We start from the raw sequence: 25,888 nt of genomic DNA on the forward strand, positions 1-25,888 counted from the left end.
GAGAGACGCATGGCTTGGACATGCTGCAGGCTCTGCGTTGAGTGCTGCCTGCCATTTTGTCACCCGCCTCAGTGGGGACAGCCAGGGTGCACCACCCCTACTGCACCCTCCCTCCGCCCCTGACTACTGGACTTCTGTTTGGAAGGGGAGAGCAGACAAAATATAGTGCTGCTTCATGGACCATTTAACAGACATTAATAAAAAGTTTACTGCATCTCTCAGGTGATATAATATGTTCATTCTTTCACCATGCTCAGTTTATAAACATGGACTAGAAAAGTGCATCCAATGGAGCAGGACCTTAGACATGTTCGAAGCACAGCTTCATAGTTTGCTGCTGCTAGTTCAGTGTTTGCAGCTGACAAAGCATCAGGGTGAGTGAAACAGCTGAGCTATAAGAGGGGACGCAGCTCCCATTAATTATTGCAACATCTCAGGCTAATACGGGCACAGTGAGGTTACTGTGGCCTCAAAGCCAAATAGTTGGATGCAGTGGGGTTCTTGTGACAATGATAGCATAAATGGTGAGTTTTATTCAGACATATTATATATGAAAAGATGAAGGATATATGTAGGGAATGAATAAATTTATCTTGGACAAAAGTGATGCTGAAAGGCAATTTTATAGCTATAAGTAGGAAGGGGGGGTATTTGTGAAGCATAAACATTTTTATTCATTTTGTTTCAAAATGTGGTTGCCATAGTTTCAGTCAAGGCATCTATGGATCCGTAACTCTGTGATACAGTTATCACAACTACGGTAGTGAGTTTTTGTTGTTGTTTTTTTTAAATTGAGATATTGTTCAACATTTTCTTTGAGCTCTTACTGGAGAGCCAAACACATTTTTCCTTGGCCATTTCATGGAAAAGTTCATGTCTCTATGTCCTATTGATGAAGAAAGAGGATCTATGTATTTTTTATTTCACCTCCTTGTCAAAGGGAATACAAGATTTCCCCTCTCAAAATAGTAATAAAAAAATCTTTGAACACAGTGAAGTGAAAAACAAGCCAATAAAAGTGAATGATTTTAGGGAATATAAAGCAAGCGTCACTGAACACACACATTGTTACCTCTGCTAAAGTGGTTGCTGGCAATATTGGAAATATAGATTTCTCCCTTTTTTAAAAGAAGAAAGAATTAAATGTTTGGGCAGAGAACACATTAAAAGTCCCTTGCTATTGTTCATTTCCTGGTAGAACAAGATGAACCTAAAACTTTCATCTCTGATTCCACCCCCCGCCCCAAGACATCCATATTGTATATATAAAGTAATTCAGTCAAATTTGATGCCAGTCAAATACTGGCAGATGGAATAGAATGGAAATGCTTGCATTTTGGTTTTCATTTTTCATAGTAGCAAGATAGGGCTTGGGGCAGATAGTGTTTCACAATGGGACATGTGCAGAGGGAATGTTTTATTTGCAGGAGTCAGATACAAAAAGGCACAAGAAAAAGCAAGACACCTTGAAAACAGGCTCTTTGGCTTGAAACATTCCCTTTTCCTAGGCATTTGATAAGATTAGCAGCAGCATTTTAATGCCCATTGCTCCTAATACGCACATTTTGCAAGCACCATGCATTATTTTGTAATCATATAATGTGTTATGGTATGCTACTGTCATGAACATATACATTTTTGCATTCATATATATTCCTTATGTACACATTATCTGGTTGCATCGTAAAACAGTTGTGCACTGCTTTGCTATATTTTGAGAAAGGCAGTATAGAAATCTTTTAACAAATAGGTAAGTCCACTGTAGTGCAAACCAACCAATTCTTGATGGAGGGAGGCATATCCTTCTAGCTGTTGCTCCCATGGGTTACTTTGGGCAGATGCATAGCTCCAGGATCTATTTCTCAATTCCACAGGCTGGCCTTGGAACATGTGAAGTAATAGCAGCGTGCCCCACTCCATGCATATGCAAAATGCTCTTCTCTCATTGATAAGTGTAACCTGCCCTGCTTTTCACTGTTATGTGGACCCATGTTAAAATGTATTATTTCCAGGTAGGCATCAGTCTCAGCATCCCTCATTTTAGAAATCAAATATTGCTTCCATCACTGTTGCATTATATTTATTTGTCTAGCAACAATATTTATCCCCTGCCTTTTGATGAGCTGCCAAGGCACCTCACAATACTATTTTAAACAGCAATTACATACAACAATCAGGAACGCTAAAACAGCAGAAAAAGTAGAATACAAGAGCAATGCATAACCCAATGGGAAAGTTTAAAAGCCATTGAAGCATGAGCACACAGAAAATGTTTGAAAGAAAATAGTGATGGAGCCAAGCAAATCGGCCTGGGAACTCTTTGAAATTTTTCTTGATATGGTTGCTAGAACAAAGGATGAACTTTCAGATACTCAAAAACCTAACCTTTGTCTAGAGGTTCAAAGAGTGGTCATATTTACTTTTTAAAAAATACACAACAAATAATTTCAGTATGAAATATGCTAGTGTAAGGCAAACTATAAGAGATGAGGTATTTTATTGTGATGCTTCCTTGCTTATATTCAGTGCTGGGCACGACTACTAGGGTTACAATGGAATAATATTTCTCTGGGAACTAGTCTAGAAGAGTTTAGAAAGGATTTGGTAGAAATTGACATATTCTCCCCTTTAAGCTCTGGACTGTAGTTTGAGTAAGCAGCAGTGCTGCATTTATGTATAGGCTAAGTAGGCTGAAACCTAGGGCCTCTAAATCTAGGTGGCCTCACCAGCCTGCCCGCTCCCCAGCAGACAACCTCTCCTCTCCCAAAATTGCAAACCCAAGACTTCATGCGAGAGCAGGGCAACTTGGGCCTCTGAATCTAGGGGGCCTCACTAGCCTGCCCGCTTCCCGGTGCCACAGTCTCCCCTCTCCCAAAATTGCAAACCCAAGACTTCATGCATTTGAAGAAATGGGGCCCAACTTTTGTTTTTTGTTTTGGTAGGGCCCCAGTTCACAGCCAAAATCTGCAAAATCTTGTAGATAGAAATAAAATTCATCAAGGTTGCCCTGGTGTGGGGGCCCCCTTAGGAGCTGCACACGGGCCCCAATTTGGCCAAATTGCTCCAATTGCCTTAAGGTCAGCCCTGATGAGACTGTGCAGGGGTTGGACTGACAAGCCCTGCACCTTCTAGGTCCCTGGTGTCACTATTCAGAGTACAGACTCAAGGACTTGTTATGGAAATAAAGAGGGGGGCACTTATTGGAAATCAGTTTTGTCACCTCCCCCCCAAAAAACCCTGGGACGATGAGCCCAGCCACCTTTTATTCACAGTCACATAAGCACTACACTACAGCATGGCCACAAACCTGTACATTCAACTGCTGAAATACACACCAGTAGTGTGTTTGCAACCTGCGACACACACGTCTGCGCATGTGCAGGTCATGATTCGGCACTTCTGTGTATGCGCAAAGCGCAATTTAGCACTTCTGCGCATGCTCAAGTGCCAGAACCCGGAAGTAACTGTTCCGGTACTTTTTGGTGCAGTGTGCAACATGAAATCGCACAACCCAAAGAGTCTGTAACCCGAGGTATGACTGTAAAACCCAATACTGCTTAAAATAAAAGTATCTTTTAAAAGCATTCTATCTTTGGGCAGAGATTTAACATTTTGGACAGAGATTTATTATTTCCCCATCCCTTTTATCTTCTATGCTTTTTATTGGCGTGCTTTCCAATAGCAAAGGGACAAATAAAGAGAGAAAACCAGCTGCCATTTACTAAATAGAAGAAAGCAGTTTCTGTAGCTGGCAACTACAAGTTTTACTGCTTCTGGCAACATCCAGTGTGAATTGAAGAGTCTGGGCACTAGCCTGAACAATATGAAATTCATATTTGTGTGCTACATAAATTTAGTCTCATCTCATCCCAAGGCCTCAACTGTTCAACTGCGATAACACTTTTTCAACCCCAAAAAGTGACTCTCATCTTTCATGTTTTCCGTAAAGTCAAGTGTTTAGTCCACTCAAAAGTCCGCACATGATGAAAGAATATCTGAGAACATGTCGGCATCACACAGCATCACCCTCTCCCCTGAAGTGGAATTGGGAAGGTAGTACTTCATTGCATGAGAGAGCCATTTTTTAAAAAAATTAAAAATCATGTTCAGAAAAGTTGAAGGAAGAAGACTGGAGAGTGTGAAGGTTGTCAAGTCTGTGCACATTCTACCACATCCTCTGCACCTTCTGCATCAATCATTATTTTACTATTGTCTCTCAGCTTGGGCAAATGTTAACTGAAACGATCAGCCAAGTGGGAAATTGGATTCTGAGTGTTAATAGGAGAGAGGAAGCTGCATATCTGTTTCCTGACATACGTAAGCCCTTTAATATACCTAAGGAGTCTAAGAATTCGTTGAAGTGTTTCGTTTTTGTGTCCTGGCTGAATACATTTAAACAACAAAAGTGGAAATTATTTCCTTCCTTTGTGCGCTAATGCATTACAGGAAGTGTTTGCCCTGAGAGGTCAGGAACTGCTCACAAACTTACACAGAGACGACAGACAAAGGATGGAGGCAGGAAGAGAAATATTATCTCCATTTTTTCATAGATGCAACACTTTGTGTAGAGCAGGGATGGTGAACCTATGGTTCTCCAGATGTTGTTAGATTCCAGCTGCCATCAGTCCCAGCCAGCATGGCCCACGGTCAGGGGTGATGGGCTCAGGAATCTAACAACAGTTATAAGGCTTCTTGTCTCTGAAGCAGGGCTAAGATATAAAAAGCCACCGATTAGCACCATATAGATGCAATCCAGCAGCACAAACAAGTAACCATTTGCCACCCAAAGCCAAAGGCCTGCTTCATACATCTCCATTCAAAGCTTTACAACCATGGGATCAAGTGGCAACTTATATGAATGAGCTATACAGTGGTACCGCGGGTTAAGTACTTAATTCGCTCCGGAGGTCCGTTCTTAACCTGAAACTGTTCTTAACCTGAAGCACCACTTTAGCTAATGGGGCCTCTGGCTGCCGCCATTATTTCTGTTCTCATCCTGAAGCAAAGTTCTTAACCCGAGGTAATATTTCTGGGTTAGCTGAGTCTGTAACCTGAAGCGTATGTAACCTGAAGCGTATGTAACCTGAGGTACCACTGTAATATATCAAAAGCTACAGGTAGAACTTTTGCAGTGCTTTTCATTGACATCAGCTCATTCACCAGCTGCAGGCCCTGAAATGTTGAGTAATGTGGAGATATGTGAACCAGATCTTAGAGTAGAATTCTTAACTGTTAGCCTCAGACTTTGGAAATATGACTTCTTATAAATATATCTATCTGACAAGTGGAGTCTGGTGTACAATTTCACTGTTTCAGAAAGAGTAGAAAGCAGGGACATAGCATGGGAGTGTTTCTGGGGTGATGGCCCCAGGCACATTTTTCTGGGGAGTGCTGGCAGGGCAGTGTGAGGAGGACACCACATCACTGCACCCCCCTCAGGCTCCCAAAACTAGCCACACAATGCTTTAGATACTGGCCATCCATTTTGATGCTTCATTTCTACTTGTCACTTTGAGCAAACTTTTAGAAGTGGTTAGTTAAATGCTAAAAACAGGCAGACTGACAATGGTTACTCAGAAGTAAGCCCCACTGAGTTTAGTCAGAATTACTCCCAGGGGTAGGATCGAAAGACCCCGACCCAAAAGGTCACATTAGCAGATATAATCCAACTTGAAGCGGAAATCTTCTAAAGCTGTGGCTGAACCAATGGCCAGAATCAAGTTCCACTGAGATCAGTTCCAATTTATTTAGACATAGGATATTAGAGAAATATAGCAAACATCAGATTTACAGCGCAACTCTATACAGTGGTACCTCGGGTTAAGAACTTAATTTGTTCTGGAGGTCCATTCTTAACCTGAAACTGTTCTTAACCTGAAGCACCACTTTAGCTAATGGGGCCTCCCGCTGCCACCACGCCACCGCTGCACGATTTCTGTTCTCATCCTGAAGCAAAGTTCTTAACCCGAGGTACTACTTCCGGGTTAGCGGAGTCTGTAAACTGAAGCGTTTGTAACCCGAGGTACCACTGTAGATGTTTTCTCCCAAGTCCCATTGTGTTGAAGAGTTTAGTGTCTTTGGCACCAGGCAAAACCCTTTTTGTTCTCTCAGGCTTTTAGAACATGCGTCTTATTTTAAAGTCCTCTGTTTTTGCAGCCTTTATATTTGTTCTTATTCCTTGGCATTTTAAAGCTATCTCTCCTGCTTGTTGTGGTTTTAGCTTCCTTATTAATTGTTCAATTTCTGCTTGGATTTTTGTGTTTTTGTGTTTTAATATTTCTCTCCTTTGGTACAGAGTGCATTTCCTGCTGGTTATCTGAACAAGCTGAGTGAATAAAGTAATGAATAAAACACATCTTTGAACCTATGATTGCATTTCCCTGCACATTTACTTGGGAGTAGGTTCTAGTTAATTCAGTGGGATTTGAGTAAAGATGTACAGGATCAGGCTGCGAAACACAGCAAGCAAAACAGTCTGTTTAGTTGGAGCTTTGTATTAAACCAACAAAAGCAATTGGAATAATTTTCCTTCTACTAACTAATCTTATCATTAAACGCTGCCTTTTCATGGGTTGTTTAATCCAGGCAAACAATTCCTTAGTTTATGTGTTTGATAAAAACTCTTTTATCAACCTAGTTCATTATTAAACAGGATTTGGGGAACATGTCCTGAATTGCAGGATCACCTCCCAGTTGGACCATCTAAACTCCACCATTCTGTGTGTGTGTGAAGTATAAACTAGTGTTTAATAATTTAAACCTATACAAATTAGCACTAATGAATACAGTGCAAACAATGTATTTTCATTGGATCATGGTGTGTGGTCAGCAAGTGGCTCATTGTGGTTACAACGTATGTCCTAATAAAGTGCCTGTACACATATGAAGATTGAACACGTTAGGTAGCTGTGCTTGCAGGTTAGATTTATGTTTGTGTAATTCTTCCCATGTGACATATGTAATCCTTTGCTTCTTTTTGCCCTGTTGCTAAACGTTGACTTGTCCCTCTACAAACTTAAGGGCTCCTTCCATTCATGGAGGGAACCAGGATCGAGTGGAAGTTTCCCACAGGAAGAGGAAGCTATTAAGGTGCTTCCAGGTGCATGTTTATCGTGGGATCAGTGCTTCTTAAGCATTCAAGTTTCTTGAAGTATTCAGCTGACATCAATGACATCCAAATGCCAGCCCACATCCCCCACCCCCAAAGATATAGAAGCCTTCTTTTTTCCTGGCCTCCCAATATCTGCCTGTTCAGGCTGCAGTCTCAGGTACTCTTACTTGACACATAAGTCTCAAACTGTAATCAGGTGTTCTATTTCATCATACAATCATCACATGAGAGAAGACAGTGTGGCCGAGACACTTGCTCCATCAGCGAGTAGAAGGGATATGTTCTGCAATAGGAAGCCTTTTCTACTGATGTAGGCTCTCCATCCACTGTAGAGGCCTGATTTCCAGGGTTGTAGGTTACCCACGCATGGTGCCTACACAGGTTCAAAAGCTTCTTCACTGCCGAAGTTATCCTTCGAAATCATGGAGGACAAGCAGGTGCAGATCAAATACACTTGTATTCCCCTTCCATCATGGGTTGATTTGACTCTGGAGTAGAATGCCTGAATAAGGCTATATTAGCTTGGTAAGACTTACTTATGAGTAATCAGATATGGCTGAACATTGTGTGTGTGTGTGTTGTATATGGTGTGTTCCCTTTCCTGATCAGCTTGTAATTACATCACCTTTGGCAAGTGATTGGCAGAGAGAGGGGAGAGGGAAAGAGTTCTGAATTTTAGTCTGCTGACCTTGTGATAACATTGTACTGACATTGGACACAGAATTGTGTTGACTGCAAAACTAGGATGCAGGAGTGTGATAAAGGTACCACTCACAGATTGATCTGGCAGGAATACTGAAGGGTAAGAACAAGAGTTATCTAAAAGATTTGTATTGCTTTAATCCACAGTCTATTAAGGGGTTCATTAAAATGTTTCATAGATAAACGTTCCTTCCTAATCTTTCGTCTTGTAGGCTTTCCAAATGGGGCATTCACTGCTTTGTCGTCTAGTCCTAGACCTGCTTACCTGCAGGTGAGTCTCATTAATTTCAATGGGATTTGCCCCCCCCCCCATGAGCATACATTGGACCACAGTCTTGGTCTGATGCTTATCAGTGCATGCAATGAAGGACCAAACACAATGCCTTAAGGACTTTTGAAAATAATTAAGAATGGGAAAAGAATGTACCTTAGCATCTCTTTTAAAAAGTGTAAATAATGTCTCGTTGAATATAGATAAGAGCTCATCATACTAACTCACCAAAACAGTTTGCATTAAAAAAAATCATGGTAAAAGAGAATAGAATAATTGTTTATCAAGATATCTTCCTGCCACTACCTTATCCCAAAGTCCTAGGGCAGGTGATAAAATATACCCTTGCTTACAAGAGAAGCAGTAAGAGAAGCTAAAGTGAAGAAACTCCCTTTTGGATAGAGGAGGAGGAGAAGGTAGCAATGACTGGAGGCTCTAGCGGAATATCTTTTGGTGCTATGGATTCTGGGACTAATAGATACGGAAAAAAACCTCAATTTTAACTTCTCTTATTGCTTCCTTGTGTTCAGTAGTGTAGCACCTGGTGAACTTTTGTGGAGGGAGTTTTTGCAGGTATATCGAACTATGCTTCCTTGAATGCTCCTTGAGCAGGAGCAGAGAGAACACAGTCTGGTTTTCAGATTGCTTTATACAGGGTTACGTTCACCCTTCGGGACAGATATGGATTTGGGTCCACTCTCAAAAGATACATCCATCTCTGCCCCAACATAAATTTCTTCACATTGGGCAGGAAAATGCCTAGGCGTTGACAATGGTCTATGGATCAGGGTGAGCTGAACCCTGCATAAAGTGGGCTGGAAACCAAACTCTGCTCACCCTGATGCTGGGACTGCTCAGTTGGTAGAGCAGGAGACTCTTAATCTCTGGGTCGGGGGTTCAAGCCCCACATTGAGCAGAAGACTCCTGCATTGCAGGGGGTTGGACTAGATGACCTTCGTGGTCCCTTCCAACTCTACAGTTCTATGAACCTGCTCATATGCATTCAAGGAAGCGTTTTTGGATATGCCTGGGTTCCTTTGGAAGGAAGAAAAGACTACAAATGCAATGAATAAATAAATGCTAATTTGCTTTCCAAAAGTATTGGGCATTGTAATGTTCTTTATATTCTTACAGCACAATTGTTTACATGTTTACTAAGAAGTAAGTCCTATTGTGTTCAGCGGTGCATTGTCCCAGGCAACTTTGCTTAAGATTGCAGCAATTTTATCTTGCAAATGAAAAACAAGTGTTTTTGCCTACTCAGGCTCTAAGTAGGGGGAAGGTTAAAAGCTAGAATAAAGAACTAGATAAAGTAAACTAAAATTGGTTGCATGCCAGGAGTTATTGTCTTCAATTGTTAACCTTTGGAAGTTAATATTTATTTATTTTATAAAAAATACTTGTATACCACGATTTCTCTCTCTCTCTCTCTCTCTCTCTCTCACACACACACACACACACGCACACACACCAGAGCAGTGTACATCAATTATACATACACCATAAAAGCCACATAAGAATTTAAAATAGATCACAAACTATTATAAAAAAGTGTTTATCTTAATAATAATATTGTCTGCATAAACTTGTGTGACCCCTGTGGCTGTCAACTTGAATTTGAATCAGAGCACCAAACTAATGATGTCAGCATGCCAAACATCTGGGAAAACTGTAAATTTACTGCAGAAATACGAATAACACCACAAGTACAGTACAGACCACCATTATTTCCAGGGCAGCCATTATATAGCTGTCAGCAAGCATGATTTCAGGCTCCATCTAATGCTATTTATCAATTTTACGATTTGGTAAAGGAAAATAATAGTACTTGCATTCATTGTAAGAAAGATACAAACAAAACAAATCGATAGCAACAGGATATTAACATCAACAAGAAAAAATGAATACAAATTTCGATAAATATGTACATGCAAGATTTATTTGGAACAACAAATGTTAAGGGTGCATAGCACAACAGTCCTGGACCTATTTGTCGGTAGTTTAGCAGGTTTGTCACCCAGGGGCACGCCCCTCATGTCTGCAATTTCCAAACCAATTTCCCACAAAACACTAAGTGAGATTAAGTGGTTCCTTTTGCATGCCCAGGAGGAAACCCCCCCAGCCCTGAGAGACCATCAGAAGGAATAATGTCTTGTGACAATGTGTTATGGAATTTAAAAATGGCCACAACTTTATTAAACCTTTCAGATGTAGGAAGATATTGGCTTAGGCATTGGGCATATATCCCTCCCAGGCCCCAGCCAGGGAACTGGGGCTCCTCAGGGTGAATGGGATATGGGAGGGTTCACTGCAAGATGCTTGTGTACGCAGGCAGTCCACCCCATATACCTGCAATGGTGGGGAGTGCACTGACAACCTTTCAGTGACTCCCTTTTCACAATCCCCGCCTCCACTCAGCGCTGATAGATTAACTGGAGTTTGGCGGGAACCCCCAATGACAAGCACAGGGAGGTGGGCCAGCCCATCCAACTGGTGAGCCAGGGTGCTGTGCTCGGTCCCGCAAAGGGCACCCACAAAAGGAGGTATGAGTGCTCATTTTTTACACACCCCAAACTATAACACCTTCCTTTGCAGGAAAACCACTGCAGCTATTCTTCTGAGAATTCAGTAGAGTTCATTCAGGGGTGATCATAGCTGAAAATTTAATTCCTTTCTCCCCCAAATCATTTTTGTTTTCTAGATGAATCAAGGTTTCTAGCTCCCAAGCCCCAAGATGTATTTGCTTATAATTTGGCTTATTCCACCTAGGGAAATACTCTCCTCCTGCAAAGAGGGGAGTGGTTGTGGTCGGGGCCAGACTCCGCCTCAAGCAGGGGGCATTAGCCCCTTGCCTCCCACTCACCTGGCTGGCGCCCACACCCACTGACAGGCACCCAACCAGGCGCCTGCAAGGGGGCGTGTATAGCAGCTTAAATCACTACGGCGCAGCCTCCCGGCCTCAGTCTTCGTCGTCCCGTCGCTAGTCACCCACCCTCCACTCCCTTAGAGCTCAGGGTCTCAGTTTTCTTTTGGCCTTGCTATGGACCTTAGGTTGGTCGCCCTGGTTGTCTAGGGGGCCTGGTAGGATTTTTTCCATTTGGCATTAGGCTTTTTGGTTTTTTCGCCTACCTCGTAGCAATCGTCACAACTTTCGTGGTATTGGTGGGTAGGTTAGGCATTGGAATAATGTGTTGTGGTGTGTTGAAGGGCTAGGTGTGGCCATCGCCTACGCCTTCAGTTTTTGGGTATTCCGTTAAAAGGAATCTGGCGGTCGTGTATTCTGTCCGATGCCTGAGTGGCGGGAGGCCATGGCACGACCCTCGGTGACATCAGGGGAGAGCTTATAGTTGGATTAGCATCAACAGGCTCCACCTACTGGTGAATACCCCCCTGTTTCAGACTCACCCCCCCTCTGAGGGGGTGGAGTCAGCTGACGTAATCCAATGCCTAAGCCAATCCCTTTTCACTTGCTGTAATCAATAAAGTTGTGGCCTTTTCTTGCCCATTAACCTTATATCACATGTCCTTGTGTTTTCATTCCACTATGCGGGGATCGGGTCCTCGAACCACAAGGTTGATTTGCCTACAAAGTTCATCCACTTCAGTTAGAAGGGGGAAAAAGTTTTAACTGTTTTTTAAATTCCCCATAATAGTGGATGATCAAGAACAGAGTTTTGTTCTTAACAAAGCTGCTCGGGACCGAAAATACAAATCAAATCAGCCCACAGTGTGATGTGGAACCGATTGGACGGCTTCCCAAAAGTTCAGATTCAGATTTGAGCTGAATCTTATTCTTAGTGTTGTCCTAATATGCATCACTGAATCAACGTACAAAGATGTATCATATGGAAAAGAAAAGAAGGCATTGGAAAATTGATTCTGGTAACGGAGCCAAAAGGCACTTAATGGTGGCTGGGGAACTTTACCTTCAATCAATACACTAAATATCTTTGCTAGCTTTTGTAGAAAAGGAATCTTTTGTAGAAACAGAGTCTTCTGAAAATACATTTCTCCCCTCTCCACCAAGAATGAATAGTATGACAATCCTTTAGTTTATTTCCAGTCAAGTGAAAATATTGATTATATCATAATAAGAGTGAGTAGGTTTGTTTGCTGTGGTTAAACAGATTAACAATAATTATAAGCCTCTTCTTTCAAGATGTGCTGTAGCTGCAGAGTCACCTGAATCCAGCCCATAACATTATGGCACCAGGAACCAATACCATCCCTAGTTCAGCAGTTTTAGGTTATCTGTATTGATGACTTTAAAAATATACCCATTCCACAGCATACGCCACAATTCAGGAACATAGGAAACAGCTCTATACAGTTGTACTTCGGGTTAAGAACTTCATTCATTCTGGAGGTCTGTTCTTAACCTGAAACTGTTCTTAACCTGAAGCACCACTTTAGCTAATGGGGCCTCCCGCTGCTGCCGCAATGTCACACAATTTCTGTTCTCATCCTGAAGCAAAGTTCTTAACCTGAGGTACTATTTCTGGGTTAGCGGAGTCTGTAACCTGAAGCGTATGTAACCTGAAGTGTCTGTAACCTGAGGTACCACTGTACTGTGTCCACCCCAGTCAGTACTGTCTACTGTAACTGACAGTGGCTCTTGGGTTGTTTTTTACAGGAAGCAGTCCTACCTGGAGATGCTGGGAGTTCAGGCTGGGCCCAAGAACAGCCACACAACATGCCATCCTTATGCCTTTTCTAATTCCATTCCAGAAACAAAGGTGAGATCACATTAAGAGTAAAAGGAATTACGTCTTGCCGACACAGCCTATGGCTGATGGTGCTTTGGCTATCATAGAACAGTAGCAGCTGGCAGAGCAGCATGGGATGAGTTGTGTTGCTGACCTGGCCTCCCAACACTGCATGATGGGAGTAAGCTCATACTCTTGTGGCTGCACTGTACCAAGCCCTTGCCCCCTCACCATCTCAGTAACCTGCAGCAACACACAGCACTGGGAAGCTGCAGCACAGTCCTGCCCCACCAGCCACTACTGCAAGATAATATACTGTTTGTGGTGCCACAGATCAGTGGCTTCCTGGAACAGGGATGCCCATCACTTTGCAAATGAGAAAATGGTCAATAACACCACCTATAATATGTAACAGATTTATTCTATAAAATAAGAGTCTAGTATAATATTTAACTTTTTCCTAGAAGAAAATCTCTAGGCATTTTGTAAGAGCAATTCCAATGAAATGATGACCAAGGAAGAGACTCAAGAGACATACTTAATGGCAGGACAGGAAATAGGGGAAAACTAGCAAAAGTATTTTAACTTTTGTACATTTTAAAATATGATTTCAAATTTTCATTGATTTTGTTGTTTTATCTTTCCGTAAACTGCTTTGAGAGGGTGTGTGTTTGTTTGTTTTTGTGGGTTTGTGTTGTTGTTTTTACAATCAAGCTGTGTTTAAATTTTATGAAATAAGTAAGATAATAGTTTGGGGATGAGAGAGGTACCAGTGAGTGAGATGGCTTTTATGTAAATGTCCTCATGGCTTACTGAGTCTGAAAAGACTTCTGTAGCATCTTGGTTCCTTTATGATCCCTTCCAGTCACCTTGACTTATACCTCACAATGGTACAATATTAAATATAAAACTGTTCAGGCAACCTCTTTTGAAAACTGTACAGAGAGCAATCATGGTTATCAACTGAATCTTAAATGACAAAAATGCATAAGAACTCGAAGCTGGGCAGGCCGCAGGCTGCTACTGTTCTATGAGAGCCAAAGCACCAGGCCGGGGCTTCCTGTTATATACCTGCTGGGATTGACAAGGCATATGACCCTCACCTGAATGAATTATTCAAATTAGGCCCCAGGGTTTTCCTTACAATCCGCTTCTCAATGAATTAATCAATTTTAATCTAGCATGTAACTTCTCAAAACTTTCTTATTTGTTAATTCAAGCAACTACTGCTCTCACTTCATTACAAACAGTATTTCTACCTGCAACACACTTCAGCAAAACTGCTTCTCTTCCTTTCACAGATATTTTGTTTCCATTTGCAACTGTAGCTGCGTCTGATGAGTTATCATTTAACTCGGGGGGCGGGGGGAGGAATTAGCATCAGACGTCATGTGCATGGAAGTTGCCAAATCAATTAACCAGCTAGAAGGGTTACTGTTAATAACACCAGTTTTCCTATAACTTGATATTGCTGGATAGTTCTGATGAACTGCAAAAGCATTTTTAGCTTGCTTTCTGTTGCCATCCTAGAACTTTTCTTTATTAGTGCCACTTTGTTTTGTACAATTCCTTGCAAATGAAGGAAAACAACTTTTCTGCTTGTTTATGTTGATAATATGATTTTGGTTACGGAGAACAAACAAGACTGTACAAAAACAAGATTGAGTGCAGGTCTGGCCAGGACATAGGCATCCTGTGACAAAGGTAACCTGTGTGCTTGCTTGCCTGCTTGCTTGCTTGCTTAACAGCTATTGGGAACTTCAAGGTCCCTGCTCTCCCTTCATATGGTCTTTATATTGGACCTGGAGACTCCAAGAGAGAACAATCCATGTCAAGAAGGAGGGCAAGTGGGCACCCTATCAAATGACAGGGCAGGAGCTACACGGAGCAGGGGCTTTTCTCTGTATGGTTCGCTCTTCCCAGACCTCTTCTCTTTTGGCCTCTATTTTGGAGCTTTATAATTTAGGAAGACTTTGGAAGAACTGGTTGACAACCCTTATTAGTCGCTGACGTATGAGTGGATTTTATTTGCTGCTATTCTGGGCTCCTGGTGCACCAGGGTTTACACCAGCATAACAGAGTTGGCCAGGATGCCAGAAGGGATACAATTTATGAGCTTTCTCCATTATCTGCTGTTATGTACTGAGTTGAATAGGATCCCAACTGAAGCAGTCTGATTGGTCCTAGAACAATAGGATCCAAATTGCAGCAGTCTGATTAGTCCTAGAACAATAGGATTCATAATGCAGCAGTCTGATTGGTCCTAGAACAATGCAGCAGTATGATTGGTTGGCAGGAACCACCCAATCCTGCTCCAGATAGAAGTGAATCCACAACCTGATTGGCTTACAGTAGAATTCCGGAATTAGCCAATCATGTGCAGCCCATTGTGTAAATATTGTATATAAGCAGATACTGTGAGGGGACTTTCATTCATTCCTCCTCACCACTATGAGCTGAATAAAGAGCATGAAATCACTTTGCGACTCTGAGTATATTTCATCTGCACAGCAGGGGGTGTTCAGTCACCAGTGCAAAGGCTGAGCTGAAGCATTTCCTGTTGGTTACCTGCTTTCAGCAATAGGGGTCACTGTTTGGTAGTACCCAATTGGTTAGCTGTCAGATTCTAGAGCTCCCTATTGGTGGCTCTTAGCTAATTCCAAAAATACAGAGTCCATTAATAAAACACAGCGTTCATTCATAAAGCAGTAACATAAATCTCCATGGCTACATATTGGGTGTGTTGAACGTACAAGTTTATGGCCATGCTGTAGTGTAGTGCTTATGTGACTGTGAATAAAAGGTGGCTGGGCTCATCATCCCAGAGTTTGAGGGGGGGGGAGGTGACAATACTGATTTCCAATAAGTGCCCTCCTCTTTATTTCCATAACAAGTCCTTGAGTCTATAGTCTGAATAGTGACACCAGGGACCTAGAAGGTGCAGGGCTTGTCAGTCCAACCCCTGCACAGTCTCATCAGGGCTGACCTGGAACAATTGGAACAAATTGGGCCCTGCGTGCACCTTCTAAGAGGACCCCAGCACCAGGGCAATGTAGATGAATTTTATTTATATCTATAGGATTTTGCAGGTTTTGACTGTGGACTGGGGCCCTATCAAAACAAAAAACTAAAGTTGGGCCCCATTTCTTCAAATGGGGCCCCACTGGCTAGCCCTGGGTCTCATAGTTGCTGGGCCTGCCCTTGCATGAAGTCTCGGGTTTGCAATTTTGGAAGGGGGAAGACTACGGCACTGGGGAGCAGGCAGGCTGGGGAGGCCCCCTAGATTTAGAGTCCCGAGTTGCCCTGCCCTTGCATGAAGTCTTGGGTTTGCAATTTGGGAGAGGGGAGGTTGCCTGCTGGGGAGCGGGCAGGCTGGCAAGGCCCCCTAGATTTAGAGGCCCTAGGCTTCTGGCTACTTAGCCTATACATTAATCCAGCACTTTTCCTGGGTCGTGTTTGATGTGCATGCCTGCATCATTTTGCACTACCAGAGAAATGGCTTTCTCTGTCATTGAGGGAGTCTGCTGGCAAATTGCGCTTCTTCTCTTTTCACTTCTTGCACACGTTTTAGCCCTGTATTCAGCCAATGTGGAGGTCTGCATGCATGTACCCGAGTCCATTTTAAAGGTTATTATTCTAGCAGCACCCACTTCTCCTGCTTCATGAAAGGTACAGTACTTGTGACTTAAGACCCTCTGGCTTTTTATTACATTTTGTGGTGGCATGCAGCACAAAATCTCACTACAAACAAGGGAGACACAGGGCTCTACTCCATACAGCATGCCCTGTGAGTTGCAATTGCTTCTGTGAAAAATATTGGTGCAGTGATGTCTAGCAAACAAACATGTGGATTGTATCTCAATAACAGACCTGGTTAGATATTGGATGTATTCATTCGGCTTCTCAATTTGCCTCTTTCCAATTAATCCAGAATCCCCCAAAATTCTGGAATAATTTCAAGCATTAGTGACACACATGAGTAATAGCACTGGCTAGACTGAGTGAGACAAATGTTAGATTTGGGGAACTCTGCAACATCGCTCTGCAACAACTCTGCCACTGCTGACATGCAGCACATCTGCTACTCCTGTTCCGAGATGCCTGCTTTCAAAATGACACAGGAGCTTTATTTATTGAGATGTTTTGCAGTTTGGTTGATCTTGTGGCCTCCAATACAGGTCGAGCTAAACAGGCACAATTTAGGTGCTCATAAAATGTAAATGTATTTAAAAATTGATGCCTGCTTCATGCAGCAGCTGGGTCTGCATGTGCTTCTTTAATGACAGAAGGCAGACACTTGGAGTTGCACATGTTCCATGGGATAATAACATTGTCTTCAGCATTGCTCCATCGCTTCATGGTTGTTGTTGGGATCAGGGCTAACAGGGAAGATTAGGTAAAGGATAAAGGGACCCCTGACCATTAGGTCCAATCGTGGCCGACTCTGGGGTTCGGTGCTTATCTCGCTTTATTGGCCAAGGGAGACAGTGTATAGCTTCCGGGTCATGTGGCCAGCATGACTAAGCCGCTTCTGGTGAACCAGAGCAGCACATGGAAATGCCATTTACCTTCCCACTGGAGCGGTACCTATTTATCTACTTACACTTTGATGTGCTTTTGAACTGCTAGGTTGGCAGGAGCAGGGACTGAGCAATGGGAGCTCACCCCGTCGCAGGGATTTGAACCGCCGACCTTCTGATCGGCAAGTCCTAGGCTCTGTGGTTTAACCCACAGCGCCACCTGCGTCCCTAACAGGAAAGATTAGACCAGTGTTTCCCAACCTTTTTTGGGCAAAGGCACACTTGTTTCATGAAAAAAATCTCGAGGCACACCACCATTACAGCCCCGTGACGTCAGTGCGCAGCGTCACGCCGGGAGGGACATGAATTGCTAGCAAATTACATAATCACCTCCTTGAGGGCTGGCTCATTTTCTCCGAAGGCAGAACCCCATTAATTAACAGCACAGACTCACACCATAGCCAAGACGAGGGGGGAAAACCTCAGTCATGCACAGTCATGCACATGTGGGGGCTAAATGAGGACGAAGACCGGGCAGAGAGCAGGGTTCAAATCACCCCACCTGGCCAGGACAATCCCTGGGTGCTCCCTTGGGCCACTCGCCTGACCCACCTCGCAGGGCTGTTGTTGCGAGGATAACACGGGGAGAACCACGCGCGCCCCCGGGAGCTCCTTGGAGGAGAAAGCGGGCGATGAATGCAATGCACGAAATATAAGAGAGGCGACCAGGTTTTGCAGGTGAGGGGGCCCCGCCAGCCTCCGCTTCCAACACCCGGCGCAACGACGCCGAAGTTTCCCCCCGGGCTCGGCTCGGGGAGCAGCGCTGCTCCCCCTGGCTCCCCTTCGCCCTCCCGGCTCTCTCTGCCGCCCACTGGGGACCCCCCTCACCTGCCAAGTCCGGAGCGCCGGTGGAAGTTGCATGCATGCATGCAAGGCGCCGCGTTGCCATTGCATTGCACTGCACTCCATGCAACGCCTGCACGCATGCATTGCCTTGCACGCCCGCCAAGGGGTCTCCCCGCGGTCCGATGCGTCCCCTCCGGCGCGGATGCAGCATTGCAAAAATAAAAAAACCCCGACGCAGCCCTACCTGGGGGGCAGCCTCCGCCTCCGCCGCTCCGCCTCCGCGGGGATCCCCGGGCTCCATCCTGCCGCCCGATCTCCGCGGGGGCGCAGGCAGGCTGCGCGGGGTCTGCGCGGAAGAGCCCCTGCCCGCCCGGCCACCGCCGCTGCGCTCATTCCATGGCCGGGAGAAGAGCGCTTCAAACAAAACGCCCAGCCCGACAGGCCACGCTGGGAAACGTAGTTTGCGCACCCCGCACGGGCGCGGAGCCCAAGGGCAAGGGGACTACGGATCCCGGCAGCCCCCGCGCCGGGGACGGAGGGGGAGAGGCCGGGTGCAGGGATGGAGGGACGGGTGGGCGAGCGAGTGAGTGAGTGGCAGCCGCCAAGCCTTGGCCGAGAGCCAGGAAGGGCCTCCCCGGAGGAGGAGGAGGAGGGAGGCGCAGAGTGGGAGGGAGGGAGGGAACCCCAGGGGTCATCTAGTGACGGCGCCCCAATCGAAAATTTGACTTAAAAAAAAAATCTTTCAAATTTTTTAATATTTCCCGCGGCACACCAGGCAACATCTCGTGGCACACTAGTGTGCCGCGGAACAGTGGTTGGGAAACACTGGATTAGACCAAGGTAAGAAGAGTGGATTCTTCACCTTGAATATCTTGATTCAAGGTTTCTCCTCCATTCACATCTTCTCTTTTATACAGTGGTACCTTGGGTTACAGACGCTTCAGGTTACAGACTCCGCTAACCCAGAAATATTACCTCGGGTTAAGAACTTTGCTTCAGGATGAGAACAGAAATCGTGCTCCGGTGGCGCGGCAGCAGTGGGAGGCCCCATTAGCTAAAGTGGTGCTTCAGGTTAAGAACAGTTTCAGGTTAAGAACAGACCTCCAGAACGAATTAAGTTCTTAACCCGAGGTACCACTGTATTACTGAAAATTGTCTTTCTTTAGCTTTACTGATTCATATTTTAATTTAACTGATAGATTTAATTCATGTATGGAGAGCAACCTTGGGAAATGTACCTTGAAGGTGCTATTGCGAGAGGAGGAGTAACTGAGTACTGGGACCTTTGGAAATTTTAATAAAACTGAGCAGTATCCAATGAAGTACATCTGCACAAGTTTCTGCTTGTTCAATGGAACTTCCCCTTCCTCTCCTCTCTCTGTGCCCCCTCTCCAAATCCGCTCCAGAGCATTGGGAGAAAACCCAGGCAGAAAGAAGAGGGAGGGGAAGTTTTGCTGCACAGCCAAAAGTCCTTGTACCAATGGAAGCACTTTTTTTGGACATAGCCCAAATTACACATTTAAACACCAAGTACCATACTTGGTGATCCTTTAGGAACATGTGAACTTAGGAATCTGTCTTATACTAAGTCAGACCATTGGTCCATCTAGTTTAGTATTGTCTACACTGACTGGCAGCAGCTCTCCAGGATTTCAGACAGGGCTCTCTCCCAACCCTACCTGGATCTGCCGGGGATTGAACCTGGGACATCCTGCTTGCAAGACAGGTCACTGAGCTATGGCTATCAGTGAAAGATGCTACCTGCGGACAAGGTGATGGTCTTTGCATATTTGGGGGACTGGGGAATGCAGGAAACTGCTCATTTGAAAGTTAGAATAGAAAAAGAAACATCATAATGCCTATTGGAATCCTTACAACAATATTATAAAATAGATTATTGTTATTATTACCCCAAGATGGGCAGGCAACTGAGTTGAGAGGGTTTGCCTAGGATCACGGCAGAGGGAAGTCTCAGGGTCTTTTATCTCAGCATTGTAGCTACTATGCTATGCTCTTTGGTGTGTGCTACATTTTAGTCCTTGGTCATAGTACCAAGAGGTATGCGCTGCATTTACCTCTTAGATACTGAAAGCCTGCATCTAAGCAGCAGCTATGAATAATTTGCTCAGGTTCGGTGAAGAGCTGCTTAGAGCTCCCCGCACCCTACCTGTAGCAGGCTCCAGATGGAGGCAGGGGGTAAGGTAAATGTCACACAGCTAGGAAGTACACAAGCCATTAATTTTACAAATTACATAAGCAACCCAACTGAGATATCTTTTGCTCGGTACAGGGCTTCTCTAAGCAGATTTCACAACGTCCAAAAACAAATTTCTCTACATGCTTGGAATGATTTGTCCTAGGCAGCTGATCATGGCTAGTAGCCACCAATAGCCCTCTCACCCATGAATTTGCCTATCCTCTTCGAAAACCATCCAGGTTAGTGGCTGTCACTGCCTTCTGTGGGAGTGAGTGCCATAGTTTAACTGTGTAATGTGTGGATAAGTCCTTTCTTTTATCTTTCCTGAATCTTCCAACATTCAACTCCATGTGTTATGAAAGAGGAAGAAAAACTTTTCTCTATCTGATTTCTCCATGCCATGCATAATTTTATAAACTTCTATCACGTCCCCTGGGACACGGGTGGCGCTGTGGGTTAAACCACAGAGCCTAGGGCTTGCCGATCAGAAGGTCGCGGTTCGAATCCCCACGACAGGGTGAGCTCCCATTGTTTGGTCCCTGCTCCTGCCAACCTAGCAGTTCGAAAGCACATCAAAGTGCAAGTAGATAAATAAATACCGCTATGGTGGGAAGGTAAAGGGCGTTTCCATGCACTGCTCTGGTTCGCCAGAAGCGGCTTAGTCATGCTGGCCACATGGCCTATAGAGTGAGATGAGCCCCGCAACCCCAGAGTCAGTCACGACTGGACCTAACGGTCAGGGGTCCCTTTACCTTTACCTATCATGTCCCCTCTTGCCTTTTCTCTTAACTAAAAAGTTCCAAATGCTGCAACCCTTCCTCATAGGGAAATCACTCCATTCCCTTGATAATTTTGATAGTCCTTTTCTGAACCTTTAACAACTCTACAATATCCTTTTCTAGGTGAGCTGACGTGACCAGAACCACACACAGTATTCCAAGTACAGTCGAGCCATAGATACATATATACCAGTATTGTGATATCTGCAGTTGTTTTTTTTTCAATTGGGAGGAACTGTTACTCCTAGATAATGGAAATGTTTGTGATATAGAGTGAAGCCTTTAGCCCTGATAGAATATTCATACTCTCCTAGATTTAGTACAATTAATTTGTAAGACAGCCACATTACCACACCTGTCTATATTATTAACTAAAGCAGGAATTGCTGTCAGGGGATCATTTGTTAATATCACAATGTCATCGGCAAATAAATTTTCTTTATGTTCCTGTTGATTTATTATGACACCTAGTGTTTTGTGTATCCTTGCAAATGATTTCAGCTAAAAGTTCTAGCAAAACAATAAATAATAATACATTACAAACCAGGAGTTCATCAGAGTCTTCCCACCAACTGAACAAAGTGGTGATAGATCAGACCATTTCAAAATATTGTAAAGCTGTATTGAGCTACAGCTATAATAGAATGGAGAGAGTAAAACATAGGGAACATGCAAAAGAATGAACATTTACTAGAATTCTCATGCATCTGAGGCCTGGTCATTCTTGCTTATCTCCTCTGCTTCCTTAGTTAGACTCCAGCTAGTGTACATAGCAAAGACGTTCTTAGGTTCAGCCTCAATTCTGAGTCCATTGGCACTCTATAGTATGTTGGGGTACACATTTTAGGAAGATGGATGGACATATGTCAGTTGCAAGATCCAAGTATTGCTACAAGGTTCTACACTTCTCAGGGTTCTTTGAGGGAAGCCATGGCTTGGTATGATACTGTTTTATTTGTATTGAGCAGATGGGGCCTGAGAATACACTGCTGCTTTTTGTTCTGAATTTTCACCAAGCAATTAAGTTTTTTAAAGGGAAAGACACTTGGGCTTGGGTTTTCTTCTCCCACAATGGAACATGGAATAGTAGATACTGTTGAACTGCATCCAAGAGTATTAAAAGAACTGGCAGATGTGATCTCAGAACCACTGGCAGTCATCTTTGAGAATTCCTGGAGAACAGGCGAAGTCCCGGCAGACTGGAGGAGGGCAAATGTTGTCCCTATTTTCAAAAAGGGGAAAAGAGAGGACCCAAATAATTACCGCCCAGTCAGTCTGACATCAATAGCAGGGAAGATTCTGGAGCAGATCATTAAGCAAACAGTCTGTGAGCACCTAGAAAGGAATGCTGTGATCACCAATAGTCAGCATGGATTTCTGAAAAATAAGTCATGTCAGACTAACCTGATCTCGTTTTTTGACAGAATTACAAGCCTGGTAGATGAAGGGAACGCAGTGGATGTAGCCTACCTTGATTTCAGCAAGGCATTTGACAAGGTGCCCCATGATATTCTTGTAAAGAAGCTGGTAAAATGCGGTCTTGACTATGCTACCACTCAGTGGATTTGTAACTGGCTGACTGACCGAACCCAAAGGGTGCTCATCAATGGTTCCTCTTCATCCTGGAGAAGAGTGACTAGTGGGGTGCCACAGGGTTCTGTCTTGGGCCCGGTCTTATTCAACATCTTTATCAACGACTTGGATGATGGACTCAAGGGCATCCTGATCAAATTTGCAGATGACATCAAACTGGGAGGGGTGGCTAACACCCCAGAGGACAGGATCACACTTCAAAACGACCTTGACAGATTAGAGAACTGGGCAAAAATAAACAAGATGAATTTTAACAGGGAGAAATGTAAAGTATTGCACTTGGGCAAAAAAAATGAGAGGCACAAATACAAGATGGGTGACACCTGGCTTGAGAGCAGTACATGTGAAAAGGATCTAGGAGTCTTGGTTGACCACAAACTTGACATGAGCCAACAGTGTGACGCGGCAGCTAAAAAAGCCAATGCAATTCTGGGCTGCATCAATAGGAGTATAGCATCTAGATCAAGGGAAGTAATAGTGCCACTGTATTCTGCTCTGGTCAGACCACACCTGGAGTACTGTGTCCAGTTCTGGGCACCACAATTCAAGAAGGACACTGACAAACTGGAACATGTCCAGAGGAGGGCAACCAAAATGGTCAAAGGCCTGGAAACGATGCCTTATGAGGAACGGCTAAGGGAGCTGGGCATGTTTAGCCTGGCGAAGAGGAGGTTAAGGGGTGATATGATAGCCATGTTCAAATATATAAAAGGATGTCACATAGAGGAGGGAGAAAGGTTGTTTTCTGCTGCTCCGGAGAAGCGGACACGGAGCAATGGATCCAAACTACAAGAAAGAAGATTCCACCTAAACATTAGGAAGAACTTCCTGACAGTAAGAGCTGTTCGACAGTGGAATTTGCTGCCAAGGAGTGTGGTGGAGTCTCCTACTTTGGAGGTCTTTAAGCAGAGGCTTGACAACCATATGTCAGGAGTGCTCTGATGGTGTTTCCTGCTTGGCAGGGGGTTGGACTCGATGGCCCTTGTGGTCTCTTCCAACTCTATGATTCTATGATTCTATGATTCTATGATTCTATGAGGTAATGTAATCCTACCTTCTGCCAGTGCAAGGAAGATTCTGCTTAATAACATCCTGATTGGCAGTTCAGGATCAGGCAATGTACAGAACACAGCCCAGAGAAGAAGAAGCACAGACAAAGTATGGATTTTCTTATTCAGGTCTCTCCAAACATTATGAGTGCTTAGCTGTATTTCTCAAATACTTCTCAGGTTTTTTTCCACATGGAGTTAGCACTATAAATTAAAAGATCTGTTTGCTTAATGAAAGTTTTGTTCTTGATGTGGTCACATCTGGGTTTCATTCAGTGTCACTATGTTTGGCAGAAAATCAAGACTAACTCTTCAACAGGAAGGTCCAGAAACACCAGCAACAACCAGAGAAAGAACAGCAGTCTGCGCAGACCATGGCTGTGCTCCCAGGAGCTACTTTAGGTGGACCCAAAACCCAGCGGAATGTTTGACATTCTCCCTCTTTTGAGAAGTGGATCCCCATATCATAGCAGAAACTGCTTATTAAAATCTCCAGTAAAGGAGTGGTGTGCAGCATGCAGTGATGCTGTTTGAGAAAGAACTTGCCACAATAAAGAACGTGTGGAAGTTGTAGCAAAGTAGAACTTTGTGTGCAGGCATATATATAAGTTCCATTTTGAACCACAAGGTCAGAGTATAAGTGAGAATCAGCTTAGGGACATATGTGCTGCAGCAAATCCAATGGCAAAGAACCAAGTATATTGCAGGATTCCTCATAGGGAGAGTCAGACCTCAGAAACAAGAGCCTTATTGTTGTGAACAGGAGTTTTCAGCTCTGACAAATATGAAAGGTCAGAAAAGAGAAAGGCTTCTTTGTGTTGATGAGGAAATGAAAGTTTGTTTGTCTCAAATTAGACCTAATATAAATGAGGTTATATACTTAAGTTACATATGTAAGAGGCTTGTTTAGAATTAAATTCTGGGAATGATTCAAGTTCTTATATGGTTGCATTGTTTTATACTTTCTGGATATCTCATGATCATATTATAAAGTAATTGTGTTCTATGTTATAAATCAAGCATTGCTAGGAGTTGGTTTTTTCTGTTTCCCAATGTATTTCTTGTCAATAAAAAAATCAGTGCGGCATGAGCAAATTTTTATTTTGAAAGCGTGGTCCTGAGAAAACTGTTTGAGAACTGCTGGTCTAGTCTGATAGAAAAAAGTCACTTCCATTCAGTCAGGACCCTGGACAGGTCACAGCTCAGGGGAGCTGTTGTCTCAGCAGCATGCTGAGGCCTTTTGGGGCATTATGAAGGCTGGTTGTGCTGGACCTGATGTTAATCCAACCCCACTTGAGGAGCTGTTTCTTAAAAGGTCATTGCCCACTTCTGCAGTCACTGACTCCAATGGTCTGGGGGTTGTAAGAACTGTACCAGACAACATCAATTCCACAGAATGAGAAACCAAAAGCAAGTGACACAGTGCCTTTGCTTTTAGCATCTAGAATAAGACATGCTAGAAGCATTGTGTATGATTTGCATGATCGAGGCAAAGTTAATTGATTGGAGAGTTGAACATGTTCCAAACTTTCTCTCATTGAAATCCATATGACTTGGTTGAACCGAATGCAATAGCTGGGACCCAGAAAATCTCTTACATGAGTGGAAACTCCACCCTCCCAGCTTCTGATATTTTGCCTATGCCTGCTGAAATCCCCTGCACTACGTATCATACCATTCCAAACTGAGGAGACTTTTTGTGGTGGGATTTTTAAAAGTTGGCTGCACTTTGGATGTAACCCACTTGAATGTTTACATTCTGAAGCTGTCTACAACAATATGTCACTTGCTAGGGGAAGGGGATATAAGGTGATAAAAGAATGGACTACTGTTTGTTTTCCTTCCTGTGAATGTAAACAACGACACAGGACCTGGTGCTATTATTCAGCCATTAGCCAGCTATGCTTATGAACCTATGCCTGCAAAGGGACAGAAGCTGATAATGAGCTAGCAGAGACAATGGCTAGGCAATCAAAAACTCAGACGTTTCATAGAATATTAGAAACCAGATGCAACAGTGATAATTGCTGGGATACAGTTTATCCCTGGCTATAAAGTCTACAGAAAAAAACATATCAGTAGTAGCTGGAGATGGTGTTGCTGATATGTCAAAG

At 43.7% G+C, this 25,888-nt stretch overlaps 1 long non-coding RNA gene across 1 annotated transcript in view; it reads left to right on the top strand.

The window, feature by feature from the left end:
* LOC309531454 overlaps window positions 1-24,781 on the top strand; it is a 61,291-nt gene extending 36,510 nt beyond the window's left edge. The window contains exons 2-3 of the long non-coding RNA XR_014219325.1: window positions 12,718-12,820; window positions 24,069-24,781. This is a non-coding gene — a long non-coding RNA (uncharacterized lncRNA). The remainder of the gene's footprint in view (window positions 1-12,717; window positions 12,821-24,068) is intronic.
* Window positions 24,782-25,888: the final 1,107 nt, after the last annotated feature.

This window comes from Podarcis vaucheri, assembly GCF_965113315.1.
Source record: "Podarcis vaucheri genome assembly, chromosome: 4".
In the NCBI taxonomy this organism is placed as follows: Eukaryota; Metazoa; Chordata; class Lepidosauria; order Squamata; family Lacertidae; genus Podarcis; species Podarcis vaucheri.